This window comes from Manis javanica, chromosome 2, assembly GCF_040802235.1.
Source record: "Manis javanica isolate MJ-LG chromosome 2, MJ_LKY, whole genome shotgun sequence".
Taxonomy (NCBI): Eukaryota; Metazoa; Chordata; class Mammalia; order Pholidota; family Manidae; genus Manis; species Manis javanica.
In genome coordinates, this window is record NC_133157.1 from 63,571,883 (window position 1) to 63,591,150 (window position 19,268).

Genomic DNA, 19,268 nt, shown 5'->3' on the forward strand with positions numbered 1-19,268 from the left:
AGAGTACTGTAACTATTAAATAAATTTTATTCCATTAATAAAACTTCAAGCCCCAGTGACTTCACAGGTAAATTCTATCAAAAATTCAATGGAGAAAAAAATAGCAATTCTATCTTCCTGTGATCTTAAAGGGTACCCCCCAGATACTGGATACACACACAGAAGGTTACAACTACAGACCATATTAAAAGCCAGTTGTATGTGCCAAGAACTATGGATGAGATTTTATGTATTTGTAAGATAACAAGTTACTTTGCCACTGTTTTATAAATGCTGACAGAAGGCACAAGACTCATGCCTCAGAGATAAAAGATGTAATCACTTATCGAAAGAGCCGTAGCCAGGTGTCAGAATATGGTTTGTTTTCTGAATACCAATTCCCATAGGCAGATGCGGGGAGTCAGATGGGTGCCTGCACGTGTGGTGGAATGCATTACAGAAGAGGAACACTAAGCTCAGAGAACCCACTATTTCATAGCAAGCAGTAAGCAAACCAGCTATTTGTTCCAGAAAAAGATAGTACTTCATACCTCAAGGTTGCTTGCTGCATACACAGCCCTGAGTGATAGCCCAGGCAAAGGGTAGCCAAGGCATTGCATTCTTAGTATATCTGATAAATCATAAGTGAGTCCCAGCAAGAGACCCATGGAGGCTGTTTCCCGAAACATTTCTGCTATTCAACCCCAGGAGGTTTTCTCATGTATAAACTCCCAGAGAATTACAGTACAGGGAACTTCATTCAGAGGCCAAGTGAAATCACACAAACACATACGTGGACAACCTTTGCAGGAAAGCAGGCTATTTAGAATTTCTTTTACAGGTAAAAAAAAATAATATCAGTAGTGCAGGACTTTCCACAGGGCAACTCTCTTAACAGTTCAGCTGAGGCAGGCTCCTAGCCTTGGTACACTGTGGACCTGGTTATAGAGAAGGAGGTGCCTCAGTCATTCACAATATCCTCAAAATTGTAGGCAGACAACACCAAATGAAGATAGATGTCAACTTCTCAGTACTTTTCACTTGTTAGAGGGAACCAGACATTCATTAGACAGAAATAATTTAAGTAGGCTTGAAGCAGAAATAAAACCAGTTATCCAGAGAGCAATAAGCTGGAAATAATTTAGAAATAGACTCATTAAGTGCAAAATCACTGTTAGCAGTTAAACTCACCCAGAATCTAAGGAAGCCAGGCCTGGACCTGAGGTCCTGTAAAGTGCCCTTCTCAGGTGTTGCAGCTCAGAAGCTCTGGTGGGTAAGTCTGTGTGAATATCTTGATGGGGCCTCTGTGTTAAAAGGTCAAACAAAAAATCTTAATAAATATTTTTGGAGTTCCAAGTGGACTTTAGTCTCCAGTAATAAAATATATATGATGGAGTCCTGCTTTCACAATAGCTGGATCCCAGCTAAAGAGAGAAAGCTATATTTGTAGGTCAAGTATGATAGCCTACAGCTCTGATTAGATTATGTTTGCATCAGTTTATTATTTTTGGCCACAGTTTTAGAGACTTTATTTTCTGTCAACCTTATTTCCATTTTCTGTTTAAGAGACTATGGAATAACAGCCTAACTCAGTGGATGTTCCTACCCTTTCGGTGACCTGAGCAGTGGGAGCTGCATTCCAGTCCTCAGTGATGGGCTGAGCATCCCCATCTTCAGTAGGAAACTGCTAAATGGGCACAAGGGCATCTGCTCCTTCAGACCGGCCTATCTGTGACCTGGGGTTGAGGAGCAGTAAACTCAGGAGCAGGAGCAGTGCATTCCCCCTGACGTTCTCACATGGTCACATTTCCAGCAGCGTCTGGCTCTTCCTTTACAATCTCTTCAGGATCTCAGTAGAAGTAGGGATCAGACGTGACCTTCCATGGGTATTCCCAGGAGGCAGTCCCACACATATGCAGAACATCCCAGGCCAGTACAGTGAGTGAGCTCCCTGGGTGTTGGATGGGATAGCAGTAACCACACAGTGCAGAGGGGAGGCTGTGCTACACAGAGCAGTGGTAGTCAACTTAACATAAGAGGCCTTTGTGAGAGGCTGGTAGTCAGCCTTGGGGCCAGGAACCACCAGAAGTCATGGCTCCTGGAAGGCCACATGGATCTGGTTAGTGAAGATCCAAGAGTGAAATGGCCTGCAGTAAGCGTGGCCCAATAGCAGCCGCAGACTTGCTGCCTAGCGTACCTGGAGGGCCTGACACTGACATCAGCTGGGTTCTGATGATAATAATGGCATGAGCTCCAGCAGAAGCTTCTCTCAAATTTTCTTCTTTTATAATTAGATGTCAAAACTTTTCCTCTTGTAGATGTATTTGTTCCATTTGGAAGTCAAGGTTGGTGCCACATAAATGGGTTCCTATTGCCAGAAATTTGAGGATATCCTCCTTTATTTGCAGGACATCAGGGGCTCCGGACACTGTGGAAGTTTCCCTTTCAGTTATGGTGGGAACCCAGAACAATGCTGCATGGACTTTTTTCTGGGTAGTGTGGAAAGGTTATCAGTTTTAGCAAAGACAAGACATTCTTATCTTTGCTAATGAAAATCACGATGTGGAAAATCTTAGGATGTGACTATTTTAGAATGTTTTTTGTAGTTTATGACTCTCAGGAATGCAAGACTTGAAGAAATGGAAAAATGGGACATAACTAGGCTAAGAGCAAAATGTCATTTTCACTTACACTGTAAACGTTTAACCTAAGTAAATTAATATAAACATTTAACCTATTAGATAACCATTTATCTGATATTCACACCTACTGAAGGGAGGATTTAACTGGGTCATCTTACTGGTGAGGAAACAAATTCAGAACCCACTTTCTCAAGATAATATGATGAATAATAACTGACCAAGGACTCCAATCCTGAACTCCCTGACTGCAAAGCCAAGAATTCTTCCCATGTACCACACAGCCTCCCTAATGACACACATTCAGTTTTAAGAAATAAAGAATAAGGAGCAGTTGTGTGGCCAAGAAAACCAAATGGAAAAAAAAAAAAGCCTTTCTTCTAATGTCTTTATGCTTTGCATACTTAATACTCAAGGAAACCATACTTTAAACCCTATGTAAAATATGTATTTCCATGACATGCATGTCTCAAGCCTAGAGTACTGTTCAAAGTTGGTACCAAAGGTCTCAGCAGGCTTGGGAACTTTATGTTTTGGAGGCTCTCAAAATTTGGGTTGCCTTCATTTTCTGAACAAACACTTCCCTTTGACTCTTTAAGTTGCAGTGAAATGGAAATTTTGAATTCCAATAGACAAAAATCCAGAAAAACAGGGATGCATTTTACTCCCTATCACATCCAATGGCCAAATAGTTTCCAGGTACTATCCACACTGCTTCCAGCCCTCTACCTGAAGGAGAGAATCTTAAGTAGCCTGAATAGTCACGAGGCCCAGACCAGCGTGGCTCATGTGGGTGGGGGGTCAGTGACAGGAGTCAAAAGCCCCGATCGTACACCACGGCCTCTGAAAATAATAGCTGACTTATCTGATAAGGAGAGAAAGTGAACTGACCTTTTCATTACATTGCCTGAGACAGATGTGGGTTCAATAATGAAATCTGGATTCACTTGCTTTTGCCTAATTTAAAATACAAATGACTTAGGTTCTCTTTAATCTGTGTATACTGATAAAAAAATAAAAATGAAAATTTCTAAATAAGGAACCCATAGCTGGGATTAACTCTGAACATGAATTTTTCACCCAGCTAGTGTGTACCCTGAATTTTGGGAATGGGTACAAAGATCTTGTTTTGTGACATTGGCTATAATCTATTAGTCTCTTGTTCTGTAAGAAGGAAAAACAATTGATGGCAGGAGTTTCAGACTTCACTTGAGAATTTTTCCAAGGATGTCTCATAACATGTTCCTCTTCTGGACATAGTTCCTGTATCTCCTGATCTCTGCTAAGAGGGAATCCCAACACCAGAGGGATCTCAGATGCAGATGTTTGCAAACTGATGGTCTTGCTTGGTTTTATTTAATAATGATTTTCAAAATCAATGAATGTTCCTGAGGAGTTAGGTGCCTGTCTAATTTTCCCAGCCCTGGAAACTGAACAAGCCAAGCTGCTGATTCCTCTTTTGGGATCTGTCAGGGCAGGTTGTCATGCAAAAAACTGGAGTCCACAGCTATAGGAAGGTAGTGGCAAGTGAGGAAGCAGGCTAGGACTCCAAGGGTCCCAGATGGCCCAGATCCCAGGTGGCTGTGGGGTCTTGATTGTCACTTGTCAGCCTGGATGTGGACACAAAGCTGTCTGCTCATGTCAGTGCCCATCAGACACAATTGCTGAATTTTTGAGATGTGCTCTGCTTTTCTGGAGTAAGAGGGTATGGCATTTGATATGGGGGGCTGCTATTTTATATTTAGAAATGAGTGAACAGCTGCCAATTATCTGTAACTTGGGTGAGAAAGAAAATCTAACTTCACTGGGGAGTTGACCTGTATTGATAATTAGGTAGTACCACTAGGAAAGAAATGACCAAATATCTAAATATGTCTACATGAGGAATGTTTCTTCCCTTCCTCCTTTCCTTCTTCAGAATTGTGACTCCATCATCTCCATGGCCTGTGTAGGCCCAAGTCAGTATATTCTCCAGTAATCTGAAAGACCACTGTGAAATCCAATACATTTAAATTCATGTCTTTTAGAAGCATTGGGGATATTTAATAATGTCAGATGTCAATAGAGAAAAGTATTTTAATTAAATGGACTTAAGGTAGTATCTATGAAGCACTGACTATGTATGTCCTAGAAATGTGCAAGGTTTATTACTTCCTGTTCATTCATTCATTCATTCATATATTTTACATGCCAAGTGCTTATTTATGTGCTGAAGATCAATGCTGAATAAATAGAAGTTCTTACAATTATATAGCTGATATTTTAAGGGAAGGACACAAACAATAAATAAATGCGCACTTATAGTGAGAGCATATCTATGGTAAGTGCTATAAAGAAAATAAATTAGGGGAAGAGGCAGAGAATGACAGGGGATTAAGTGTGTATGCTGTTTGTAGGTAATTTGGGGGGAAAGCCTCACTGATAAGATGATGTCTGAACAAAGAATGGCAATGGAGACGGGATGAACAATGTGTCTGGGCTAAGGGTGGCCTAGATGGCAACAGACTGTAAAGACCCTGAGGCAGGAGTATTTTAACAGTGGCACTAGGGAGAGAGAGCCTCCATGCAGTGGCAAGAAGGGCACTGCATGAGCAGACAGCTTTGTGTCCACATCAAGGCTGACAAGTGACAATCAAGACCCCACAGCCACCTGGGATCTGGGCCATCTGGGACCCTTGGAGTCCTAGCCTGCTTCCTCACTTGCCACTACCTTCCTATAGCTGTGGACTCCAGTTTTTTGCATGACAACCTGCCCTGACAGATCCCGAAAGAGGAATCAGCAGCTTGGCTTGTTCAGTTTCCAGGGCCGGGAAAATTAGACAGGCAACTAACTCCTCAGGAACATTCATTGATTTTGAAAATCATTACTAAATAAAACCAAGGAAGACCATCGGTTTGCAAGAAGGACACCGGCAAGAGCAGAGAACTAGCAGCCAGGTCAGGTAAGATATTGGAGGCCATGGTTAGGATCTTGGTTTTATTCTGAGGGAGATTGAAAACATTTGAGGGCTTGAAGCAGAGGCCCAGCACTGGATTTTGTAAAGGTACATATTTATGATTTTTCTCATTGTAATTCTCACAGAAGCCCTGTGAAGTTGCTATATTATTATTGTTTATTACCATTTTTGAGCAAACGTACTAAGACTCATAGATATGAAGGAAATTACCCAAGTGAGAAAAAGAAAATGCAAGGCCCGTGTTCTTTCAACAGCTTCCAAACTGCCCCTTCCCTCTTCACTGGTTGGCGTTTAATCTGAAAAACTCATATCTTTAATTAGGATGGAAATACAAACATGGGAAAGCCAACTTTTATTAACATTTCACTAACTGAGAAAAATAAATAAAGATCCTAGTGGACCTTTTTCTGGGAATTTATGAATCATGCAAAAGTTTCTCCATCTTTTTTTATTTTGAAAAATTTTCCAATTTATAGAGAATTTGTATAAACATTACAGAAAACTTCTGAATATCCTTTAAAGTAATTTATTAATGTACAGTAGTCATGTTTGCTCTCTCTCTTTGTATGTATTTACATATATACAAGCACACTCCCATTTTATTTCTGAACCATTGTAATTTGCATGTGTCATACTCCTTTACTCTTTAGTACTTCACTCAGCATAGTCTATAAACAAGATTGAACCTCCTCTGTAACCGCAGGATGCAGTTACTAAATTCAGGAATTTAGCATCTATACGATGTTTATATTTAATCTACAGTCCATAGTCAGTTTCAAAAATCGTCCTAATCATGTCTGTAATAAGTTTTCTTCCTCTTTGGTACTGCATCTGGTCAGAATCAGGCATTGCATTTAGATGTCATGTCTCTTTAGAATCCTTTAATTAATTAATTAATTTATTTTTTAATTATTTTTTTCCGTTTTAAGCACCTTTTTATTTTATTTATTTTTTTATTAAAGTATCATTGATATACACCCTTATGAAGGTTTCACAAGAAAAACAATGTGGTTATTACATTCACCCTTATTATCGAGTCCCCCCACATACCCCACTGCAGTCACTGCCCATCAGTGCAGTAAGATGCCGCAGAGTTAGCACCTTTTTTTGTGATCTGCTTGAGTCTTTCATTCCTCCCATTTCTTTTCTTTCTTTCTTTCTTTCTTTCTTTCTTTCTTTCTTTCTTTCTTTCTTTCTTTCTTTCTTTCTTTCTTTCTTTCTTTCTTTCTTTCTTTCTTTCTTTCTCTTTCTTTCTTTCTCTCTTTCTCTCTTTCTCTCTTTCTCTCTCTCTCTCTCTCTCTCTCTTTCTTTCTTTCTTTCTTCCCTTTTCTTTTTATATCTCATAAGTAAATGACTATATTCTCTAGGTGAAAGATTCAAGTAATATATAAAGAAAGTCGACTGTGAAAGCTTCTCTGTATCCTCACCCCTGTCCCCCCTTCGCCACCCCCCCCCCCCAGTAGCCATGGTCACAATGGATAGATATCCTTACAGTTCTAAACAAAATGCATTCATCCACGTACATCTTCCGGTATATAGACACACATTGATAGGTTACTTCACAGCTTGCTCTATGACCATTAAGCTGCATCTTTTGGCTCTTAGCTGAATTTCTAGTTATAAACAAAGTGGTCCCCATGACACAAATGGAGCATCCCTGATTTGTGCTTCTTGCTCCTAACTCAGATTTCCTTTGGGATCTATTTGTGCCCCCTCTCTTGGGGACTGGGCCACCTTTGAGTCAGGCAGCTTCTGGCCTCCTTTCTCTCTTCTTGGCCTGCAGTCACATCCAGCATCTAAAGTTGAGTTTTTTTTTCTCATTGAAATCCCCCCTTTCTCCTTGAACACTTCATACTAAAGAAGATCCTCCTTTCTCACCCTGACTAGAAAGGAGTACCCTGCCTACATTTCACAAGTAAAAACTGCCTGTCTTGTTTCTACTGAGATTCCTAAGAGGCTAGTTTTTCAGAACTTGTGGTTTCACTTTCCACCTTGAGCACCTTGGAAGAGAAAGGACCTCACCGCATGTATCGCTTTTAGCCCTTAGTGGTTCTGCAGTTTCTATATGGGAAGTTTCCAGGTGCTTGATGCAGGATGCTGTGATGAACTTGCTGGGTTGTTTTGCAAGTCTCTTGCAAATTAATCCCTTGACAGCAGTGGTTTCAACAATCTTTCCTAACTTCTAAACCCCTTAATCTCAGTTCATTTTCCTTTGAGATTTCTTATAGAATCCTTTAATTTAAAACAGTTCTTTGTCCTTTTTCTTTCTTTCATGGCATCAAGATAGTTGGAGAACAGGGACCAGCTATTATAGAGTATTCCCCAGTTTGGGTTTTTGTAATGTTTCCTCATGAGATGATTCTGGTTATGGATCCCCAGTCAGAAAACTGCCTAACTGATATTGTGTCCTTCTCGAGATATCACATCAGTGAGCACTCTCGTAGGTCTGTCCCTTGTTAGTCATATGAATTTTGATCACCAGGTCAAGGGCAAGATATTTTCCGTAGCTCCACTATAAAGCTGCTGTGCTTTCCTTGTTATATGTAACTATAAGAAATTCGTATGAAGGCCTTTTGATGTCATGCAAAAAAAAATGTTGCTCATCAAACAGCCCAAATTTAGTAAATGTTTGTTATCCATTGAATTAGAAAGGCAGTTGATTTTTTGGTATGCTAGCCCTATATATCCTGCAATCTTGCTAAGTCACTTAGTTCTTGTAAGTTTCTTTTGTAGATTTCTAGGACTTCACACATAAATGATCATCTGTGGTTAGAGATAATTTTACTTCTTCCTTTCCTCTCTGGATGCTTTTTATTTCTTTTTCTTGCTTATTGCACCAGCTAGTACCTCAGTACAGTGTTGCATAGAAGAAATTAGAGTTCATATCTTACCTTGTTTATGATCCCAGGGAAAGCATTCAGTTTTCACCATTAATTAACTCTAGGTTTTTTATAGATGTCTTTTATCAGGTTGAGGAAAGTCCATTCTATTCCTACTTTACTAATAGTTTCTATATTGAATTGTGTTTTGTGAGATGCTATTTCTGAATCTATGAAGATTATTGTATCATTTTTATTTTTAGCCTCTTTATATGTTGGTTTTTAATGTTTAAAAAACTTGAATTTTTGAGTTCAACCTCATTGTCATGATATATGACCCTTTTTATATATTGCTAAATTAGATTTGCTAGAATTTTAAAAATAAATTTTGTAGCTGTGTTCCTTAGATATTGCTTTGTAGTTTTCTTAATGTCTTTGTTTGATTTAGGTATCAGTAATACTGGTCTTAAAAGACTAGGGTTATATCCCCTAATCTGATTTTCTGAACTCTTTGTATGGAATTTGGCATCATTTCTCCTCCATATGTTTTTTAGAATTAACAACTGAAGCCAGAAGGGCTTTAAATTTTTTTGTAAGGAAACTTTTAACTAGAAAGTCAGTTTTATTTAATACATACAGATCCATGGAATGCATCTACTTTTTACTGAGTTTTAATTGTGTATGTCGTTCCTGGAATTTGTCCATTTCATCCAGCTTGCCAATTAGTTGCCACTAAGTTGTTCATAATATTCCTTTACATCAATCTGATTAATGATGTCCTTTCTTATATTGGTAATAGGTCTTTATTTTTCTTGATTAGTCTACTGAGAGTTATATCAACTTTACTGATCCTTTCAATGAAAGAACTTTTGGGTTCATTCATTTTCCCTTTCTTGTCCATATTCCCTTATTTTTGCCTTTGAATTTATTATTTTATTCCTTCTAATTAATTCTCTGGTTACTCTTCCCTCTCTAAATTCTTAAGATAGATGCTTAGATCATTAATTTGAGTCTTTCTTTTCTTCTTATATGTACATTTAATGCTATACACTTTTTGTACATACTGTTCTAGCTGCATCCATTAAATTTTGGTATGTTATGTTCGTAAGAATCTGTACTATCATTTATTCTTTGGCCTATGAATTTCTTTTTTGATCCATGGGTTATTTGGAAGTATATTGTTTAATTTCTAAACATTCACAGATTTTCCAGGTGTCTTCCTGTATTCTAGTTGAATTTTTTTGTGGTCTGAGAATATGTTTTGTATGATATCAATAGTTTCAAATTTGTCAATTTTTTTTATGTCCTACAATATGGTCCATCTGGGTGAATACTCCATGTATACTTGGAAAGAATATGTGTTCCATTATTATTGGGTAGACTATTCTCTAAGTATTGGTTAGGTCAAGTTGATTGATCTTTAATAAATCTTGGTCTACTTATCTGTCAATTACTGAGAGTAGAGAGTTGAAGTTACCAACTATAACTAGATTTATCTGTGTTATAGATGTTTATGCCCTTTTGCTATGTGAAAGTTGCTATACTGTTGAGTATATGTGAAATTCTATTTCAGGTGACAAGAGAGTAAAAAGTAAAGACTCCTGAGTTTCAAGGAGCTGTTTTTCAAATTTTTTCTTTTATGAGGAAACTCATACTTCACTTAAACCCAGCTGGAGCCTGGCCACTCCATGCCTTCCTGCTCACAGTATTTATTATGGTAACCATATTCTCGGGTTCCTGTTTCCTGCTGAACATGTGCACCAAATATCTGTATACTACTAAAATATTTATGGATGAAATGACATTATGTCTGGGATTTGCTTTAAAATGTCCAGCCAAGGAAACAAAAAAATACAAGGCAGTAGAAATGAATTAAAACTGAAAAAATCTTAGAAAGTTTTGAACTTGCTGATAGAAATCATTATTAATGTATGTACTTTAGGTACATTTGAAAATCTTCATAATGAAAGTAAAAAAGTAAGTCATAGATGGAAAAGTCCACAAAAATATAATTTGAGGTATAAAGAGCTACGAACACTTCTCCAGGAAACAAATGCTGTTTACCTACAAGATTATAATCTACCTGCTGGTCATCCAAGGTGTATTTATCAAGAGCTTTGGAGCTGCATTGAAATGCCCTCTTACAATTACAGTAGCAATGGCAGAAAATTCAGGTGACTGAGTAATAGAACTTGAGAATATTTATAATTTTTGTTTTACTGTATTTGACTAATAGCTCCTGGAAAAGCATAACAAGGTTATTTACTATAGGACAGTTTGTGCTTATCATTACTATTTGCATTCTCCCTCTTCATCCCTCCTCCCATTCTTTAAAGTGCGTTCAAATGCTTTAGTTCTCTTGGGAGTGTCAAAGGAACTTATGTCATATACTAGATTAATACAAAAGAAAATGTTTAAATATTTAAATTAATATTTAAAATTTTTTATTCATAAAAAGTTGTTAATGCACTATATAGGTCTTGTGGGGAAATAGGCACTGCGATACACCCTGTGGGGTGTAAATTGTAACAGCCTCTAGAAAAGGCAGTTTGGCAATAGATTTAAAATTAAAATGGATCCTTCTTTTGATCTCCTGGTAATTTTACCTACAAATACAAGGGGAAGAAATAAAGTTTATGAAAATATTAACATTAGCTCATTATTTATGATAGCAAATTACTGAACACAACTAAAATGTCCTTCATTAGGCTCTTAATGATTTGGAATACCATGTAGCCATTAAAAAACAAACAAAAAACCTCTGCATACTTGATGATAAGAATTTCTAGATATACTGTTAAATTAAAATTTTTTAAATAGGAGGCATTATTAATACCACCTACCATTCAGTTTAAAATATTATTTGGTGCTTAAAACCCTCAGCCACTCTGGAACTGTGCTGGATGCCAGGGATATAATATTTCCTTTCATTTATTTTCTATTTTTTTTGAGCACTTTGTTACAAAGCAACTTTCTCCCCCAACCTTCCCAACCTTCTCTTTGTGTGGCAAGATTTCCTATGGTTCCCAAGTAAAGTAGTGATGACCCAAAACTAATTTGGTTCATGTATTTTAAGATGTTTTAATGTATCCTCAGGGAGTCATGGACCATACAGGGAGAGTCAGTATGCTATGTGAAACCCATCTCAGGGAAGGGAACTCTGTAAAGAATTTACAAAGACAACATATTTGTTTACCCATTTAAAGGACTACCAGATTACTGGGATGTGATTAATGGCAATCTTACATCAGAATGGAGTTAAAATCTTCTTCTGGTAGTTTGAAATTCAGAAGTCATTTCTCTACTGAAGTAACTTGCAGGAGATATATGTTCAGCCCAGTATGCAAATTTTACAGTTTACCTGAAGCATAGCCTTTTTATAAATAATTAGTGTTATAGAGTATAACATCCATATTCAGCTACAAGAGTAATAATATGGGTAAAGGTTTCTCTGATGAAAGAATTTAAGATGACAAAGCATCTTATCCAATAGTTCAAATGATAATGAAATATATTCCCAGCAACTCACAGATACAGTAATGGTTCCTGCAGCCCGTACATGCCATTGCCTATCACACAAATGTGTGGACAAGGAGATGGAGGAGGGGACAAAGTGGTGCTTCCAGGAGTCCCCAGAACAAGGAGCTAGGACCGCCGTTTGCCTAGGAATGCTTATAGTTCTTCATTAACATCTCAGGCACCCATTTCATTGTGCTGAGTCCAGAAATGGGGTAACCCTTTTTTATGTCTACAATACACATCTATAGATACTGCTCATGTTTTAAGGATTCTCTTCGCATCAAGCTAAAGGTCCCTTTGCTTTTTTTCCATCTTTAATTCTCACACAACTACTTAGACCAGTTTTTCAACAGCAGTGCTATTGACAGTTTGGGATGGATAATTCTTTATGGTAGGGGGCTGTCCTGTGTAATGTAGGGTGCCTAGCAGCATCTGTGGCCTCTACCCACTATTGCCTACAGCACACACACAACCCCTCTGCCCTCCAAGTTGTAACAACCAAATGTCTTGAGATATTGCCAGATGTTCCTTGAGTGGAGCAAAGTCACCCCTGGTTGAGAGCCACTAACTTAGAAACCTTCTAAGATTTCTATAACACAAGATGTCTAAGACTGCTGGAAATGAATAGGAAAACTGAGGTTCAACAAATAAGCAGCATTCGATCCTTTTCAAAAAATCACTTATTTGACCAAGAACCAGAGTTACAAAATGATGATCAGAGGGATGGATTTACCAGAAGATGAATTATATTTAACTTACAGGGTGGTTTTGTTTTAAAATTAAGCTTGGAGGCATTTAGTCTAAGTCTGTAGTTTCCACTCCAGTTTCTTAACTGTCCCCAATACTTTCTAGAAATGCATGGCCCACTACACCTGTTTACAAAACCTGTCTGACCCATGACGCATTGGAGTGTGCCACCCCTTTCTAGAGTAGACTGTGGAGGGAACAGCAAGCACTCATGTATGTGCTCACTGAGCATGCTTCAAAGCCATCAGACAACACACTTTCTTTGTCCCCAAGCAAACAAACAAACAAACAAACAAACAAACAAACCCTTCCTTAAGACAATTGTTCTTTCATTTGCCAGAAAGTTATCATGGTACCCTGACTTTGTTAGAAAAAAAGACAGTTTACTGCCATTTGCTATAGAATTGAAATAAATAAATAAGTCTATGACACTTTTAGTAAATAGTGTAGCCCCAGGGTGGTACAGTGCACATCCTTTACCACCAAAATGGCAGTCTTGCCTATTTAGATTAAATAAGGTCTTTCTTCCATAGGGAAACCTAGATTTAGGCTTTAGGCTTTCTTGGGAATTTCATTAAATGAAATGAGTTTAGAGCAGATCATTAAAATAACGGCAGATCACAGAGTGACAGTAAGATCAACATTGTTTTATTTTCTCTGTGGTTGAAGGGAAATACCTGATCTAATATACAGACATTCTAACCCAGACCCTATTCTGGACCACTCTTAGGGGTTGGTTGAAGGGGAGAAGGAAATAAAAGCAGGGGAGACTCCAGCATGGTGGTGACATTAAGGAACAAATGAGTTCCTGTGGCTCTTAGAACCTTATTGCCCACACAGAACTGATCCTGGGAGGCTGTTCTTTTTAGGTCTGAAAACGATTTCTCTCATTAGTGGTTAATGTTACCTAGTCAGAGGTCTTAAGAGAGATGATACCTCCATTTTCATGTTCTTACTTCATCATTCATTTATTGCTGTTTCTCTTCCTTTTTTCATTCATCCTTTTTTCCTTTTTTACACAATATTTTTGAGCACTACTATGAGCTTGCATTGTTATCCTGTCTAAATGTAAATTCTGCCCAAACAGCCACTTCACAGAACCCCTCTCAACAGGAGATAATTTTAGATTGGTCAGATTCCATTTTAAAGTTTATTTTTCATTATTATATCTGATGTGACATTAGTATTAATACAACTGCTGTTAGCATTTTGGCTTAATTATTTTTTAGCATCTTTTGTATCCATTTCTAAATGGTTATGATTATTATTTACATATTATTTTGTATCCAACTATTTTCATTTAATACTATATCATAAGCATATTTCCATGTTTGTTAGACTTTATAAGCATCATTGGTAATATATAAATAATATTCCACAAATGAATTTCTATGGCTTACCTAATCAGACCTCTATTGTGAGACATTTAAATTGTTTCTACTTTTTAAATTATAAGTAATCTTTTTGCTATTATAATTAGTAATAGCATTTTTTTATACTACAAATAAATAAATGTTTTTGGGCCTATAGCCTTTGGATGGTTTCCTTCAGATCAATCCACAGATGTTGAATAAATGTGCCAAAGAATATGAACTTTCATTTCTTGATCTGATACATATTGCTAAATTGTTTTCTAAAACACATTCTGATTTATGATGTCTCAGGCAGTGTTTGAGTATATCGTTTCACTGAAACATTGAAAAATTGGATGTTGTAGGTTTTACTAATTCAGATCTGAAGGTAGTACATCATTTCAATTTGCATTCCATTGCTTTCTGTTTATGTGAAACTGATGGGGATTTTTATTAGAATCCCAATATTTGATTTGGGGACACTGGGTGGCATCATATCTCTGCCTTTGCAAGATCATCTTCTCGGTAGTCATCAGACCTGTCAAGGATATTCATTCTGCTTTCCTTCTTCTACCATATGATAGGATCCACTCCCCCACGCCCTTGAAGTTAGGCATGGATGTCTGACTTCTTTGTCCAGTGAATGTGAGAAAGATGTGTCAGTTCTGTCCGAAGGTGTTATAAGCTAGTGTGGGAAACACCGTGTTCCTGTTTTCCTTCAGCCACAATCCTGGGCATTTTCTAGCCTGGATCCTTAGTGAGAATAATGTGAAGTAAAGAGCCTAAAGAGACTTATGTTGGACATGTAGCATAAACAAGAAGCAAATGCTGTTCTCAGTCTCTGGGATTTGGAGACTGTATGAGGAAGCCAAACCTGCCTGTCCCATCTGATTCAGTCAATGCGGCTGGCCCACCCCCTGCTCTGCTGTGCCATCACACCAGTGAGCTGGGCCACTTCAGCACCACAGAACACACAGCAGACCTTGGAGTTGGGTGCTTTTCCAGACAAGAAAAGAGTTTGGTGTATTTATATATAATCCATTCAATTCCAAGCAACAAAGTGGGTGACAACACTATGCCATCTGCCAGCTCAAATTATTTTTGTCATCTCAGATTAAAAATTGTTTTAATATTCAGCAGGGAAATGACTTAATGCGGGTTGGCTTTGGGCAACTTTAAAAAAATTGATTTTCCTTCATGACAGGCTCATAAAAACTAATAAAAGAAAAAGCTAGCATTTATTGATCATTATGCTTCAGGGACTGTACCAACAGAATCTCCTTTATTTCTCCTTGCAACATGAGGTTCATGCTATAATCATCCCTGGTTTACAGATAAACTGAGGCAGCTCAAAGTGTATGTCACATGTCAAGGTCGTTTGCTGGTTAATAACAGTACTAGGATTTGAACCAAGGCCTTTGGGGCTGTGCACCAGCCACTACCTTACCGGGGCCACTTGGTACTTCCCAGACTTTACCAGAGCCTCAAATTAAGCATGTTTTGGTTCTGCCAGGCCCTTGTCCCTTACTGCTGTCATTTTCCCCTGTCAGCTGACTTTGCCATATTGTAATCAAAGGTTTCATCCTATTGTTGAGTTTCTCCACTCAGCACTTGGCCAACAGACATTGCATAGGCTCAAGACACAAAAAATCAATGAGACAGAGTTGCTTCCTTGTAGGAGCTTGGGATGCTCACCAGTGAAAATACAAAGTGAGCCACATAATCAAGCCACATACGTAATTTAAAAGATGTATATATTTTTCTATTTTTTAATTAAAAATACCCTAACATAAAATTTACCACTGAACCATTTTTAAGTGATACAGTTTAATTATGCTAAGGACACATCTTATTGTGCCACCATCAGCAACACCCTTCTCCAAAACTCTTTCCTCATATGTAATTTTAAGTGTTCTAGTAAACACATTTTTTAGAGCCAAAAGAAATAGGTGAAATTAATTTTGATAATATAGATTACCCCAGTAAACCTAAAATGTTATAATTTAAACATGAAATCAGCATGAAAATTATTAATGAGATATTTTACGTTTTTTCTTTTGTACTGTATTTTTGAAATCTTGTAGGTTTGATTTTACATTTAATAGCACATCTGAATTTGACTAACCACATGTCAAGTACTCTATGGCCATATGTGGCTAGTGGCCCTTGTATTATGCAGTGCAGGTGTAGAGAGAAAGATAAAGGCATGGACTGATTATTTCAAGAAAATGAAGAGAATGGTGGTGGCGTGTCCATGGGGCACTGTGGGAGCACAACAAAGAGACACTTAGCTGAACTCAGAGCTCCAGGGAAGCTTCCAGGAGAGGATTCCTGGGTTAGGCAAAGACAAGTGACAAAGCTGAGATCCAAGGCAAGAAAGCGGGCCATGCGAGGGACATGTCAGCAATTCACTGCAGTGAGAAGAAAGTGCAGGGTAAGGGGCAGTGATAGGAGATTTGGCTCATAGGGCAGAATGGGGCCAGTCATGAAGGGCCTTGCATGGGAAGCCAGGGTGTATGGATTCTATTTACATGACCTTCTGCAGCCCTTGAGGTAAGCATTTATGGCCAAGACTGCTAATTGCTGCCTCATTCTATTCTTCCCTTCTATCACACTATCAAAAGTACTATATAATTAGGGTAGCAATGAGTGTAGCTAAAATGTGCACTCTCAGCCAGCCTTGCAAATAAAGATGGCAGCTGAAATTGTTGAAAAGGGTTCCTGGGAAATCTTAACAGGGCCTGAGTCATACAGGAAGTATGCCATTTCTCCCTTGACTCTTCTAGTTTCTTGCTGCCTGGAGTGTAGACATGATTGCTGGAGCTACAGAAATTACTTTGTGATGATGAGGCACTGTGAGAATGGTAAGTATGATCTAAATACATCAAAGAAGGGTACATGGTGCCTATGTCTGTCTGACTGTGGAACTGCTACACCAGCCTTTAACTGCCTACTTCTGGATTTGTTTTACATAAGGGAAAAATAAATCACCCTCTCATTGATACCACGATTATTTTGTTTTTTTATTATATGCAGACAAACCTAATTCTAACTCATACAGAATACGTAACCCATGTATTAACTCTGTAGTCCATTTTGCAAAATGCTTTACCAAGAACCTGAAAAGATTAAGTGACCTGATAAGGATCATGCAGGGACTAGTAGTGTCAGTGATGAAACTGAAGCCTGGGGATTCTGGCCCCAGAGCCTGTGCTTTATTTATGTGGCTTTTTTTTCCAAGAACGTGATTTCTGCCATCTCCCCCTTCTTGTTCCTGCACATTTTCAGGAAAGCTATCACACAGAATAGTGACTATAAAGTACCAGATCACAGTTACTAACATCCTATATGGATTATCTAGTAAAAGCTGGTATGGGGACCCCTTTATCCCAGCCCCTACTTGGGCGTGGGTGTCCTTTGCCTTGAGCATCTGGCAGGGGGCCCATTAAACATAGGGGCAAGTGGTAACCCACCCCAGGGATGCTTTCTTGCCCTTAGGGCTCCCTCTGGCTGCTCCCACTGACTTCTCCTGGCTGTACAGAGAGAAGGCTCACCCAGGCCCTTCTCATCCTCCAGGTACAGGCTTGTGCAGGCATCTGCTTGACCCTCTTTCATCCTGCTGTTCTGCCTCCTGGCTATGTCATTGCTCAATTAGCATCCCTAGCAGAGGGTGCTGACACTCAAATCTGTCAGTTCTGCAACTTGTTGGCATCTCTACAGAGAGCTCAGCAGGAGATGAGGTTACTGACTTAAGGCTAAATGTGATTTTCATATCATCTGCAGAGCTCACTCATCCGTAAGAGCCTTATTACTTGCAAGTTGGCCAAATCCATCAATAGTTCATTTAGCATCCTCATTGACTTTCAGAACTACCATCAGCAATGCCTCCTCTGCCAGCAAATGGGCCTAAGCCAAGAGCCTTTTGCCTGCCTCACTGATTCCAGGTGTGACCAGGTGGTAGGCATGGCCTTTGTGTAGAGGTATTTCTGAGCTGACCTGATACTCATTATTCCATGATTCATTTGACCTTGTGTGCCAATATGTATGCACAGCTGGACAGAGAAACATGTCTGCTTCTCAGCTACGTATCTAGAAATGGGTAGATAAACTTTTTCCATAAAGAGCCTGCTAGTAAATATTTTAGGTTTCATGGGCCTTTGTGACAAAGACTCACCTTGCCATTAGCATGGAGGCGGCCATACACAGTATATAAAAGAATGAGTGTGGCTGTACTCCTGTAAAAATTTATGGACACTAAAATTTGAATCTCATAATTTTTATTTGTCACAAAATATTATTATTGCTTGAACTTTTTTAACATGTGAAAACTATTCTTAGCTTGTTAGCTATACAGAAATAGGATGAAGGCTGAATTCAGCTCTGGACCATAGTTTGACAGCCTCTGATCTAGAGGCAGGGTAATATGGTAGGTAAAAGCATGACTCCTTCTGTTGCAAATTCTGGTATTGTCATCAACCAACTGTAATTTAACAGTAGTTACTTAATCTTTTTTTTTGGCTATCATTAATGTACAATTACATGAACAACATTATGGTTACTAGACTCCCCCTATTATCAAGTCCCCACCCCATACCCCATAACAGTTACTGTCCATCATCATAGTAAGATGCTATAGAATCATTACTTGTCTTCTCTGTGCTATACTGCCTTCCCCATGTCCCCCCCTTACATTATACATGCTAATCATAATGCCCCTTTTTCCCCTTTATCCCTCCTTTCCCACCCATCTTTCCTAATCCCTTTCCCTTTGGTAACTCTTAGTCCTTTCTTGGGTTCTGTGAGTTTGCTGCTGTTTGTTCCTTCAGTTTTTGCTTTGTTCTTATGCTCCACAGATGAGTGGAATCATTTGATACTTGTCTTTCTCCACCTGGCTTATTTCACTGAGTATAATAGCCTCTAGCTCCATCCATGTTGTTGCAAATGGTAGGATTTGTTTTCTTCTTATGGCTGGATAATATTCCATTGTGTGTATGTGCCACATCTTTTTTATCCATTCATCTACTGATGGACACTTAGGCTGTTTGCATTTCTTGGCTATTGTAAATAGTGTTGTGATAAACATAGGGGTGCATATGTCTTTTTCAAACTGAGCTGCTGCATTCTTAGGGTAAATTCCTAAGAGTGGAATTCCTGGGTCAAATGGTATTTCTCTTTTCACTTTTTTGAGGAACCTCCATACTGCTTTCCACAATGATTGAACTAGTTTACATTCCTACCAGCAGTGTAGGAGGGTTC

The 19,268-nt window shown here is 38.4% G+C and overlaps 1 protein-coding gene and 1 pseudogene across 7 annotated transcripts in view; one reads left to right on the forward strand and one right to left on the reverse strand.

The window, feature by feature from the left end:
- Positions 1-19,268, forward strand: part of LOC108396514 (histone-arginine methyltransferase CARM1-like) — a 281,263-nt gene that overhangs the window by 119,791 nt on the left and 142,204 nt on the right. The gene's annotated exons all lie outside the window — the stretch shown is intronic.
- On the reverse strand, positions 1,336-5,579 carry LOC108396224 (small ribosomal subunit protein uS2-like; annotated as a pseudogene).